We start from the raw sequence: 14,241 nt of genomic DNA, 5'->3' as shown, positions 1-14,241 counted from the left end.
AAACATACATATAATGTATGTTAGTCATATTCATCGTTTACCCCTCTTCCTGGCCCCTCCAAAATCTACCCTCTTTCTCCATATCACTCCCCAATTTTGTGTCCTTTTTAATAAATTATGGAGTCCAATTTGTGCTGTCCATGTATTCTCTGGTGTGAGGCCATCCAGGAAAGAGTATGAGAACTACCATCCTCAAAAGAAAACTGACACTTCCACTTGTAATGTTGAAGATGAAGTTTCTGTTCCTCCTGGTCCTGCAGCCGATTATTCCCAAATAAGCACACAAAGATATATATTAATTTGTAAATTGTCCGATGGCTAGGGTTTCTTAGTGACTAGCTCTTTCTCTCTTCTAATTATTAATCCATTTCTACTAATCTAGTTATTCCCGTGTGCTCTTGGCTTACCTGGTAATGCCCCGGCATGTTACTCCTTCTGTGTCTACATGGAGTATCTCTCTGGTGGCTCCTCTCTGCCACCTCTCCCCAGCATTCTCCTTGTCTGGTCACCTCGCTTATGCTTCCTGCCTCACTCCTGGCCAATTGGTGTTTTATTCATCAACCAATAAGAAGAACATATATACAGAAGGACATCCCCATTCATCAGTTGATGGGAATCTAGGTTGCTTCCCATTGGGAAGTATTGTGATTACAGCAGCAATAAATGTGAATGAGTAACTGTCTCTGTAGAAAGAAATAGAGTTCATTTTGTATATGCCCAGAAGTAATCAAGTTAGATTGTTCATCTATTTCTGGGTTTAGGTTTTTTTGTTTTTATTGTTTTTGTGAGGAACTTCCACACTGATTTCAATAATGTTTGCAGCAGTTTTCATTTCCATCAACAGTACATGAGGGTTCCCTGTTCTCCACATCCTTGACAGCATCCTTGCTGTCTTTTCCAAACAACTTCTACGTGGATTTACAAGCCACCTACACAATAAGACACATCAATGCACTTATGGCTGTGACCACAGTAAAATTTCTTGTTTTATTTGCAAACTGGATCAGTACACCAGCATCACATAAATTTTGCCAATGTCAGGTATTATTTAGAGGATTCATTAAGATAATGCATGTGAAGTCCCCAAGGAAGCAAGCGTCTAGTGAGAACTCAGTGAGAGCATGCCACTGCTGCCATGCATAAATGGCAGCATAGATAGTGCCAAGAAGTTATTCTGGCACAATTTCCTTAATGAAGGAATAATGCTATGAGCTGAAGATGCCACTCTATTTGTAGAGTTTCTACTTAGAAATAACACTGAACTTCTTTTTCACTACAGGCAGCTGAAGAGTGTCACTAGGTGTCTGGCTAATCATCTGAACTATTTTTGCAAGCAGCAGCAAATATACTCAACCCCAAGACCAGTGCTCATCCATCCCTATATGAACACACCTATCAAGACATAGCACATTTGTTCTGAACTAATAATAAAATCAGATTATGTCTATTACATAAAGCAATAAGAAATGAATTCCTCATAAAGTTCAGTCTGTTAAATTCTTTCTTTAACCATGGGTCAATGTAACGTGAATACTAAAAGACCCAGAGTCAGATATCGTGGTTCAAGCTGAAAGATCAGGAAAGCAAAGTACCCAGCTACTAGCTCTTACCTCTATCTCAGGCTAGTTCCATGAATCCTCAGAGACAATTGCTCTCCCTCTGGAAACTAAATCTCCACATGAAACCCTTTGCTTCCTCCTTTTATACCTCTCTTTGCCCAGCCATATCACTCCTGTCTCCACCTCCCTAGGGCTGGGATTAAAGGCACGTGATCCCAAGGGCTGAGATTAAAGGCATGAGCTCTGTTACTCTTCACTCTTGTGTAGACCAGGGTGGCTTTGAACTCAGAGAGATCCATCTGCCTCTCTCCTGAGTCATGAGATTAAAGGTGTATGCCACCACTGCCTGACTCTGTGACTTGCTAGAATGGCTGCTGGGATTAATGGTATCACCACTGCCTGGCTCTATGGCTTGTGGCTAGCTTTGTATTCTGAACCCTCAGGCAAGCTTTAATAAATCATAAATAATATATCACCACAGGTCAACTAATTGGCTGACCAAAAAAAGCTGTCTTCCAAGGTACTAAGGGAACATGTCCCTCACCTCAGAACTTATTTCCTGCCTTATTTTCATTAAATGAACTGAAGTCACACAGGAAGCATGTTCAACCTGTGCTCATAAATTTCAGTTGATCTCTAATTCGTGATATATAAAGGTCAGGGGAGCAAACAATGTTCTTCTTTTATAAGCTCAAAAATGTGCCAGGCTCACTAAAAGCAAACAAACACCTGTTCTAAAAATATGTCAGTGTGTACACACCTAAATCTTGTTTGCTTGCTAGGTCTTCTGTAGCAAAAGGGGCCAGGGAAAATTCATCAGGCATGGGCTGCTTCAGAATCCTTCTAAATCAAGGTCAGTGAGAACGAAAGAGAACAAAAGTGGAGTTATCCTACTAAATCCACAGAAAACTGTGAAAGGTTTGATTTGAGATTGTAATTCTCAGCCCAAAAATCCTACACAAATAACAATGACTGTCTTCAATACTTTCCTACCAGCATGTGTTACTTACATGCTTTTAGTGGGGGCTGATCAGCCATGACAGTATTGCCTTTATGCATGTGCAAATGTGCTTTTCACACACACCTTATCTGAGGGTCACTGTTTAACCTTTCTCCCCTCCACCTCAAACTCAGAGGTGTGTTGAAGTATTAACATTAATAGTACTAAAGAATATGGTCATACGAGTCTTAGTAGAGATAATGTAGTTAAAATCAGGTCTTTAAAGAGCCCTAAACTACCTGATCAGAAAAGCCTAGTGGAGAGGGAATATGAGGTGAGATCACTCTGGAAGGAAGGCATACACGATGAAATGACAAGACAATAGACAAGAAATGCCAAGGATTGCTATCGATGCCAGATGCCTGAACAAGAGACATTCTGTCCTGGATCTTCCAGAAAGTGGCCCTGCCAACACTATGATTTTGGAATCACAGATTCTGGACTGTGAGAGAATAAAATCTGCTTTAATCCTCCATCATCAGTACTTTGTAATGGTATCCATGGAGAGCTCATAAAGCTACCATCTTGACTCTGTTATTTCAGTGCCCGAGTCACCTGGAAAAGAGGGTAGGGTAGGAAACTATGGGTAGGAAAGTAAACCCAATGATTCTGATGATGTTTTAGGGGACTCTTGGAGAACCATCTGGGGCAGAGTCCTCAAGTCAGGTCCAGGATCAGCAAAACAACTCCATGACCACTTACTTTGGGTGCAGAAGAAACTGTATTGGTAGTGAATCACACCTGCCTTGACTACACTAAAATTTTAGCATTCATCAGGGTATATGTATAAATTAGTTTCTCAATGCTTCAAGTATAGACTATACAGAGTTGAGTTATGCGGAGATAGTTGAAAGTATATTTAGGGAAACAGGTATTACCACCCCCACCCCTACCATCCCCATCCCCCAAAGAAAGCTTGTCTGAGGCTACCCTGTGTATCCCAGCATCATACAAGGACTCATGAGATACAGAAAGGCTATTCTGAAGAAAAAAAGAAGCCACCTCCTTCCTTTATATCTGGGGAACAAAACTATCCAGGGAACAGAAATCATCAGATTGCTATCAAATCACAGTGATCTGTCATTAGAGATTGCAAGCTAATGACTTGTCACATTGCAATTCCATATAAATTATTGCATATTTGAGGAAAAGAAGATAGGAGACCTAAGTCTAAGAGGAAGAATTATATAACAAGACTGAGGTTCTTTGTTTGTTTGGGGTGGGTAATTTATTTCTTGTTTTTTTTATTATTGTTGTTTTTGAGACAGGGTCACACTATATAGCCCCGGCTATTCTGCAACGTACTATGTAGACCAAGCTGGCCTCCAACTCACAGAGATCCACTTGCTCTGCCTCCCAAGTGTTGGGATTAAAGGTATGCACCATCACACCTGGATTAAAGCTGTATTTTAATTAAAACAAAACTAAATATTTAAGGAGTGAGACAATGTACTGACCATCTGGTGGAAAACAAGGAGAGTTCCTTCCCCTCCACAAAAGAGAGAATGAAATAGAGGTCATGATTAAAAACACAGCTTCTGAAAATGGAAGTGGTGTCTTTGTACCTGATGTGGGTAGGCTTTCCTCAGCAAAACCTAAAGAAAATGATAGATGACTCAGCTTGCCACAGATATCCAGGTGTCTCAAACTTTTAAAGGATAATAAATTGGAAGGGGGTAAATATACATAGATCTAAGAGGGTGTTGACTGCATAAGCAAAAATCTTGAGTACAGGAGAGAGGAAAGTCAAGTCCCAGTGACCTGAATTGTCGGAGGTGAGGCTGCCTCCTGATTTAGCAGCATCCTTCTATAATCAGAGTTTCTAGGCTGTAATGGACAATGCCAAAAGCATTAGAAAATATGTAGCTTCCGAACTAGAGGGAGAATATGCGTTTAAAAGAAGACAAGGAAAGAAAAAGGGGGATGCAGATAAGGTGAGCCAATGGGATAGACAAACACATCACTTAAGATGCTACAGTGTAACCCAAAGATACTTATTGTTACAACCATCTGAAACATAAATTAACTAACCCAAGATTCACATAAGATTCTAATGCTTAAAAATGTCTAACTAATTTATAGGATGTATCTATGGGCCTGGAGAGATGGCTCAGTAATTAAGAGGGCCACAGTTCAGTTTCTAGCACCCAAATAAGATAGTTCCCACCTGCCTGGAACTCTAGTTCCAGAGATCTAACAGACTCTTCTAGTTTCCACAGGTACCTGCACACACAAGTGTGCACACACACATGAACACACATATACACACACAATTAAAAGAACAAAACTAAGTATTTTTAAAAGGATATGTTGCCCCGAGTAGTGGCACACACCATTAATTCCAGCACTTAAGAGGCAGAGGCAGGAGGATCTCTCTGAAGTCTGAGGCAAGCGTGGTCAACCTAGTAAGCTCCAGGACACCCAGAGACCTATGGTTTTTTAAAACAAAATAAAACACACGGTAGGTGATAGATAGATAGATAGATAGATAGATAGATAGATAGATAGATAAGATAGATGATAAATAAATAGATATACATGTATATTTCTCAAGAATATACAGAGGGAAAAAATAAAAGAGTATAAGTATTATTTAAAATAAAAAGCTGCTGGCCACACCTCAGTCTTCAGTCCCCTCTGGACCCTGCCCTGTGCCTGAGGTAAGTGGGTACTCTGCTCTGGACTCCAACTCCTGGCATCCCCCTGCTTCCATCTCCCAGGGCATGCCCTGTACCAAGAGTGGACCTGCCCTGCCAGAAAGGATCACCCTGAGTCTGGCCACACAACAGTCTTCAGTCCCCTCTGGCCCCTGCCCTGTGCCTAAGTCTTCAGACCCCTCTGGCACCCTCCCTGAGCTTGACTCTTCAATCCTCTCCAGTCTCTGCCCTGTGCTTGAGAGTGTCTCTGACACACCTGCACCCATCTTGAGACACATCAGAGTATTGGACCTGATTAAATGCACTGGAAGAAATCCTTAGACCCAAACCCACCAGGAGAAGAAGGGACCCCACAAGCTCCTGCTGAAAGAAGGGATGAGAAGATGGCAATATAAAAACACAGCCAGTAACAGAAGAACCAGTATGACACCACCAGAATCTAGAGACTCTATACCAGCAAGACCTGAACATCCCAACACAGGTGAAACAGAAAAGAATGATCTTCAAAACAACCTCATGAAAATGATAGAGGCCCTCAAAAAGGATATGAAAAACTCTCTTAAAGAAATGGAAGAAAAACAAACCAAAAAATGCAAGAAATCTCTTAAAGAAAGCAAGGAGAGCCAAGAAAAAAAACAATAAAATGAATGAAGGAAACAACTCAAACAGTTCAAGACCTGAAAACTGTAATGGAGACAATTAAAAAATACTCACTGAGGTAATGCTGGAAATAGAAAAGCTGAATAAACAATCAGGAACTACAAATGCAAGCATAACAAACAGAATACAAGAGATGGAAGACAGAATCTCAGGTGCTGAAAATAAACTAGAGGAAATCGACAAAAGAAAGCCTTAAATCCAAACAAATCCTTAACACAAAATATCCAGGAAATACAAAAACACCATGAAAAGAACAAATCTAAGAATAATAAGTATAGAAGAAGGTGAAGAAGCCCAGCTCAATGGTACAGAAAACATATTCAATAAAATCATAGAAGAAAACTTTCACAACCTGAAGAATGAGATGCATATGAAAGTATAAGAAGCTTACCAAACACCAAATACTGGACCAAAAAAACAAAAACAGTCCCCTCAACACATAATAGTCAAAACACCAAACATACAAAATAAACAAAGAATATTAAGAGCAGTGAAGGAAAAAGACCAAGTAACATGTATAGGCAAACCTATCAGAATTACACCCGACTTCTCCATGGAAACTCTGAAAGCCAGAAGGTCCTGAATAGATATTCTACCAAGACTGAGGCCGTGGATGCCAGCCCAGACTACTATACCCAGAAAAGCTTTCAATCACTATGGATGGAGTAAACAAGATGTTCCATGGCAAAATCAGATTTAAAAAATACATATCCACTAACCCAGCCCTACAGAAAGTTCTAGAAGGAAAACTCCAAGCCAAGGAAGTTAACTACACTCTAAATAACATGGGCAATAGATAAACTTACTTTACCAGAAGTCAGAAATAGGGGGGGAAAACTCACACACAATACCACCACCAAAAACAGATCCAAAGCAAACAAGAATCAACAAATGATGGTCATTAATATCCCTGATTATCAATGGTCTTAACTCAAATATAAAAAGACACAGGCTAACAGAATGGATTCAAAAACAGAATCCATCCTTCTGCTGCATACAAGAAACAAACCTCAATTTCAAAGACAGATGTTACCTCAAGGTTAAGTGTTGGGAAAAGATTTTCCAATCAAATGGAGGTAAGAAGCAAGCAGGTATAGCTATCCTAATATCTAACAAAATAGACTTCAAACTAAAATTAATCCATCAAGATGAAGTCTCAATTCTGAATATCTATGCCCCAAATACAAAGGCGCCCACATTCGTAAAAGAAACATTACTAAAACTCAAATCACACATAAGACCTCACACAGTTATAATGGGAAACTTCAACACCCCACTCTGACCACTAGACAGGACCACCAGACAGAAAACTAACAAATAAAACAAGGAACTAAAAGAAGTGATGACCCAAATGGGTTTAACAGACATCTATAGAACACTCCATCCAAACACAAAAGAATATACCTTCTTCTCAGCATCACATAGAACCTTCTCTAAAATCTACCACATACTCGGCAAAGTAGCAAACTTCAATAGGTACAAAAAAAATGGAATAACCCCCTGTGTCTTATCAGACCACTATGCCTTAAAGATAGAATTCAACAACAACACAAATTGCAGAAACACTATAAACCCATGGAAATTGAACAACACACAAGTGTACCATTCCTGGGTCAAGCAATAAATAAGGAAAGAAATTAAAGACTTTCTAGAATTCAATGAAAATGAAGGCAAAACATACCCAAATTTATGGATCACTTTAAAGCAGTACTAAGAGGAAAGTTCATAGCACTAAGTGCTCACATGAAGAAACTGGAGAATAGTTACAATAGAGAATTAACAGCACAACTGAAAGCTCTAGAAAAAAAGAAGCAAACTAACCCAGTAGGCGCCAGGAAATAATCAAAATGAGGGCTAAAATCAATAAAGTAGAAACAAAGGAAACAATACAAAGAATCAATGTAACAAAGAGTTGGTTCTTTGAGAAAATCAACAAGATAGACAAACATCTATCCAAATTAACTAAAAGGCAGAGAGAGAACACACAAATCAACAAAATCAGGAATGAAAAGGGGGACATAACAGACACTGAGGAAATCCAGAGAATCTTCGGGTCATACTATGAAAACCTGTACTCCACAAAATTTGATAATCTAAAAGAAATGGATAGATATCACCAAAATTAAATTAAGAACATATAAGCAATTTAAATAGACCTATAACCCACTAATGAAATAGATGCAGTCATAAAAAGTCTCCCAATCAAAAAAAAGCTGAGGCCCAGATGGCTTCAGTGCAGAATTCTACCAGAAATTCAAAGAAGAGATAACACCAATACTCCTAAAGGTGTTCCACACAATAGAAATAGAAGGTTCATTTCCAAACTCTTTTTACGAGGTTACAATTACTTTGATACCCATGTCACACAAAGACACAACTAAGAAAGAGAACTACAGACCAATATCACTCATTAACATTGATGGAAAAATACTCAATAATATACTAGGAAATCGAATCCAAGAACACATCAGAAAAAAAATCATTCACCATGATCAAGTAGGCTTCGTCCCAGAGATGCAGGGATGGTTCAACATACTAAAATCTATCCATGTAGTCTACCATATAAACAACCTGAAAAAGAATTACATGATCATCTCACTAGATGCTAAAAAGGCCTTTAACAAAATCCAGCCCCCCTTCACAATAAAGGTCTTGGAGAAATCAGGAATATCAGGAACATACCTAAACATAACAAAAGCAATATAAAGTAAACTGACTGCCAACATCAAACTAAATGCAGAGAAACACAAGGTGATGTCCACTATCTCCATCTCTCTTCAGTATTGTACTTAAAATTCTAGCTAGAGAAATAAGACAACAAAAGGAGATCAAGGGGACACAAATTGAAAAGGAAGACAAATTTTCACTATTTGCAAATGATATGATAGTTTACATAAGTGGCCCAAAAAACTCTACCAGGGAACTCTTACAGCTGATAAACACCTTCAGCAAAGTGTCAAGATACAAGATTAACTAAAAGAAAATCAGTAGCCCTACTATATACAGATGATAAACGGACAGAGAAAGAAATCAGACAAACATCACCCTTTACAATAGCAACACAAAACATAAAATATCTTGGGGTAACACTAACCAAACAAGTAAAAGACCTGTATAGCAAGAACTTTGAGTCTTTAAAGAAAGAAATTAAGAAGATACCAGAAAATGGAAAGATCTCCCATGCTCTAAGATAGGTAGGATCAACATAGTAAAAATGGCAATCTTACCAAAAGCAATCTGCAGATTCAATGCAATCTCCATCAAAATACCAGCACAATTCTTCACAGACCTTGAAAGAACAATAATCAACTTCATATAGAAAAACAAAAGACACAGGATAGCAAAAAAATAAATAAATAAAAACCTGTACAATAAAGGAACTTCCAGGGGCATCACCATCCCTAACTTTCAAGCTCTATTATAGAGCTACTGTCCTGAAAACAGCTTGGCATTGACACAAAAATATACAGGTAGACAAATGGAATCAAATTGAAAACCCTGATATAAACCTACACACCTACAAATACTTGTTTTTTTACAAAGATGCTAAAACTATACAATGGAAAAAAGAAAGCATCTTCAACAAATGGTGCTGGCATAACTGGATGCTGGCACATAGAAGACTGCAGATAGATCCGTGTCTATCGCCATGCACAAAACCTAAGTCTAAATGGATCAAAGATCTCAACATAAATTCAGCCACACTGAACCTCTTAGAAGAGAAAGTGGTTGGTACCCTAGAAAAAAACTGGTATAGGAGACAGCTTCCTGAACATAACACCAGTAGCACAGACACTGAGATCAACAATTAATAAATGAAAACTCCTGCAACTGAGAAGCTTCTGTAAGACAAAGGACAATATCAACAAGACAAAAAGGCAGTCCACAGAATGGGAAAAGATATTCACTAATCCCACATTTGAAAATTTAAAAAGAACTCAAGAAGCAAGTCTCCAAAATATCAAAGGATCCAATTAAAAAGTGGGGGACTGACCTAAAAAGAGAATCCTCAATAGAGGAACCTAAAATGACTCAGAGACACTTGAAAAAGTACTCAACATCTTTAGCCATCAGGGAAATGCTAATCAAAACAATTCTGAGATACAATCTTACTCCTGTCAGAATAACTAAAATAAAAAACACACCAATGACAGTTTATGCTGGAGAGGATGTGGAGAAAGGGGAACACTCCTCCACTGCTCTTGGGAGTGTTAACTCATACAGCCACTTTGGAAATCAGTATGGGGATTCCTCCAGAAAATGGGACTCAGTCTACAACAAGATTCAGGAATTCTACTTAGGCATATACCCAAAAACTGCACATTCATACAACAAGGACATCTGCTCAACTATGTTCATAGCAGCATTATATGTAATAGCCAGACCTGGAAGCAACCTAGATGCCCCCCAACTGAAGAATGGATAGAGAAAATGTGGTACATTTACACAATGGAGGACTACTCAATGGAAAAAGACAATGGAATCTTGAAATTCGCAGGCAAATGGATGGCACTAGAAGAAACCATCCTGAGTGAGGAAACCCAGACACAAAAAGACAAACTGACACATATATGGATTTTAGGCATGGATCAGGGGAATGCCAGCCTACAATCCCATCGCCAGAGAGTCTGAGAAACATGGAGGACCCTAAGAGAGATATGCATGGTACCCCAGAGAAGGGAAACGAGGCAAGATTTCCTGAGTATATTGGGAGCATGGGGGGGAGGGGAAAAGGAGCTGGGAAAATGAGAGTGGGGTAGAAGAGGAGAGAGGAAGACATGGGGGAGCAGGAAGGTTGAGTCAGGGAAACAACAGAGGAGAGCAGGATGAGAGATACCATAATAGAGGGAGTCATTATAGGTTTGAGGAGAAATCTGGGCACTAGTGAGATTTCCAGAGATCTACAAAGATGACACCAGCTGGCAAACTAAGCAATAGTGGAAAGACTACTTTAAATGCCCTTGTCTGATAATGAGATTGACGACTACTTTATATGCCATCCGAGAGCCTTCATCCAGTGGTTGATGGAAGCAGAGGCAGACACCCACAGCTAAACACTGAACTCCTGGAAACCAGTGACAGAGAGGGAGGAGTGATGAACAAAGGGTTCAAGCCCAGGCTGGTGAAACCCACAGAAACAGCAGACCTGAACAAGGGGGAGTTCATGGACCCCAGACTGATGGCTGAGAGGTCAGCATAGGACTGATCAAGACCCCCTGAATATGGGTGTCAGTGAGGAGGCCTAGGAATCTATTGGGCCTCAGGTAGTAGATCAGTGTTTACCATTTCGGATGAATGAACTTTAGGAGCCCATTCCACATGAAGGGATGCTCTCCCAGCCTGGACACCTGGGGAAGAGGCTAGGCCCTGCCCTGGATTATATGACAGACTTTGGAGATCCCCCATGGAGGGTCTCACCCTCCCTGGGGAGTAGAGTGGGGATTGTGTAGGGGGCTGGGGGGTTGAGGAAGGTGGGGAAGGTGGGGAGGTAAAGGGAGCTGGGAATGACATATGAAGCAAGCTTGTTTCTAATTTAAAAAAAAAACAAAGATAATAAAAAATAAGTAATAAATAAAAGAAGAAAAGTCATGTACTGGGAAGATCACGAAATCAAAATATTCATTCTTAAAACATTAAGGAAGTAGCAAAAGTCAATGAGACTGGTTCATTCTTTTTAAAGGCACACACACACAAAAGAAAAAGAAAAACATCAGGATTAAAAAAGATCCATCACTACAGATGACACAGGGTTATTAATATTACAAAGAAAGTTAGCATAATTTCAAGCCAATCAGGTAGCTGCTTCATAGTAAATAAGGAAGACCTAGAAAATACAATTAACTGGTTATTACTGGAATGAGAAGATAAAAAATCAAAGCATTATCTTTTTTTATAAACCTTTTTTACTGAAATCTAAATTTAAATTTTCTCACTCTAATGGGCCCCTGCCAAAAATATAGTTTTAATATTGGCCAACAGGAAATCATTTTAGGAAGCAAATTTTTTTGTTTCTTTTTCCTCAATATATGTTTTTATTTAAATTAGAAACATGAATGTTTTACATGTTAATCCCAGCTCCCTCGCCCACCTCTCTTGTCGCTCTACCAGCACGCCTCCAGACCCCCACCCAATCCCCATATCATTCCCCAGGGAGGGTGAGGCCCTTCTTGGGGGGGCTCTCCAGAGTCTGTCATTTCATCCAGGGCAGGACCTAGGCCCTTCCCCATGTGTCCAGGCTGAGAGAGAGCATCCCTCTATTTGGAATGGGCTCCCAAAGTTCATTCATCCGCCATGGTAAACACTGATCTACTACCCAAGGCCCCAGAGATTTCTGAGGCCTCCACACTAACACTACATTCATGGAGTCTGGATCATTCTCCTGTTGGCCTCTCAGCCATCAGTCTGGGGTTCAAGAGTTCCCCCTTGTCTAGTCAACTGTCTTTGTGGGTTTCACCAGCATGGTCTTGACCTCAATGCTCATCACTCCTCCCTCTCTGTCACTCATTTCCAAGGGTTCAGTGCCTCTGCTTTCATCAGCCACTGGATGAAGGCTCTCAGATGGCATATAAAGTAGTAGTCAATCTCATTATCAGACAAGGGCTGGATTTATATTGAGGTCTTTAATCCATTTAGACTTAAGTTTTGTGCATGGTGATAGACATGGATCTATCTGCAGTCTTCTACATGCCAATATCCAGTTATGCCAGCACCATTTGTTGAAGATGCTATCTTTTTTCCATTGTATAATTTTAGCTTCTTTGCCGAAAATCAGCTGTTCATAGGTTTGTGGATTCATCTCAGGGTTTTCAATTCCATTGGTCTACCTGTCTATTTTTGTGCCAAATCCAAGCTGTTTTCAGGACTGTAGCTCTATAATAGAGTTTGAATTCAGGGATGGTAATGCCTCCAGACGTGGCTTTGTTGAGCGGGGCTGTCTTGGCTATCCTGGGCATTTTGTTTTTCCATATAAAGTTGAGAATTGTTCATTCAAGGTCTGTAAAGAATTGTGCTGGGATTTTTGATGGGGATTGCATTGAGTCTGTAGATTGTTTTTGGCGGGATTGCCATTTTTACTACATTGATCCTAACTATCCAAGAGCATGGGAGATCTTTCCATTTTCTGGTGTCTTCTTTAATTTCTTTCTTTTTATTTTTCTTTCTTTTATTTTTTTTTTGGTCTTTTGAGACAGGGTTTCTCTGTATTGTTTTGGAGGCTATCCTGGAACTCGCTCTATAGACCAGGCTAGCCTATAGAGATCCGCCTGCCTCTGCTTCCCAAGTGCTGGGATTAAAGGTGTGCACCACCAATGCCCGGACTAGTTTCTTTCTTTAAAGACTCAAAGTTATTGCGATACAGGTCTTTTACTTGTTTGGTTAGCATTACCCCAAGGTATTTTATGATGCTGGAGGAAATTGTAAAGGGTAATGTTTCTCTGATTTCTTTCTCAGCCCTTTTATCATCTGTATATAGTAGGGCTACTGATTTTCTTGAGATTATCTTGTATCCTGCCACTTAGCTGAAGGTGTTTATCAGCTGTAAGAGTTCCCTGGTAGAGTTTTTGGGTCACTTATATAAACTATCATATCATCTGCAAATAGTGAAAGTTTTACCTTTCCTTTCCAATTTGTATCCCCTTGATCTGCTTTTGATGTCTTATTGTTCTAGCTAGAACTTCCAGTACAATATTGACGAGGTATGGGGAGAAGGGACAACCTTGCCTTGTTCCTGATTTTAGAGGAATAGCCTTGAGTTTCTATCCATTCAGTTTGATGTTTGCTCTTGGTTTGCTTATATAGCTTTTATGATGTTTAGGTATGTTCCTGTTATTCCCGGATCTCTCCAAGACCTGTATCATGAAAGGGTGTTGGATTTTGTTAAAGGCTTTTTCAGCATCTAGTAAGATGACCATGTGATTTTTGTTTCTCAGCTTGTTTATATAGTGGATTACATTGATGGATTTTCGTATGTTGAACCATCCCTGCATCCCTGGAATGAGGCCTACTTGATCATGGTAGATGAGTTTTCTGATGTGTTCTTGGATCCAATTTGCCAGTATTTTATTGAGTATTTTTGCATCAATGTTCATGAGGGATATTGGTCTAAAGTTCACTTTCTTAGTTGTGCCTTTGTGTGGCTTGGGTATCAGTGTTATTGAAGCCTCGTAGAAAGAGTTTGGCAAAGACTCTTCTGCTTCTATTGCATGGAATACTTTGAAGAGAATTGGTATAACCTGTTTTTTGAATTTCTGGTAAAATTCTGCATTGAGGCCATCTGGCCCTGGGCTTTTTTTGGTTGGGAGACTTTTGATGACTACTGCTATTTCCTTAGGTGTTATAGGACTATTTAAATTGCTTACCTGTTCTT

Source organism: Mesocricetus auratus, unplaced genomic scaffold, assembly GCF_017639785.1.
Source record: "Mesocricetus auratus isolate SY011 unplaced genomic scaffold, BCM_Maur_2.0 Super-Scaffold_100010, whole genome shotgun sequence".
Taxonomy (NCBI): domain Eukaryota; kingdom Metazoa; phylum Chordata; class Mammalia; order Rodentia; family Cricetidae; genus Mesocricetus; species Mesocricetus auratus.
This window is presented reverse-complemented; position numbering follows the sequence as displayed.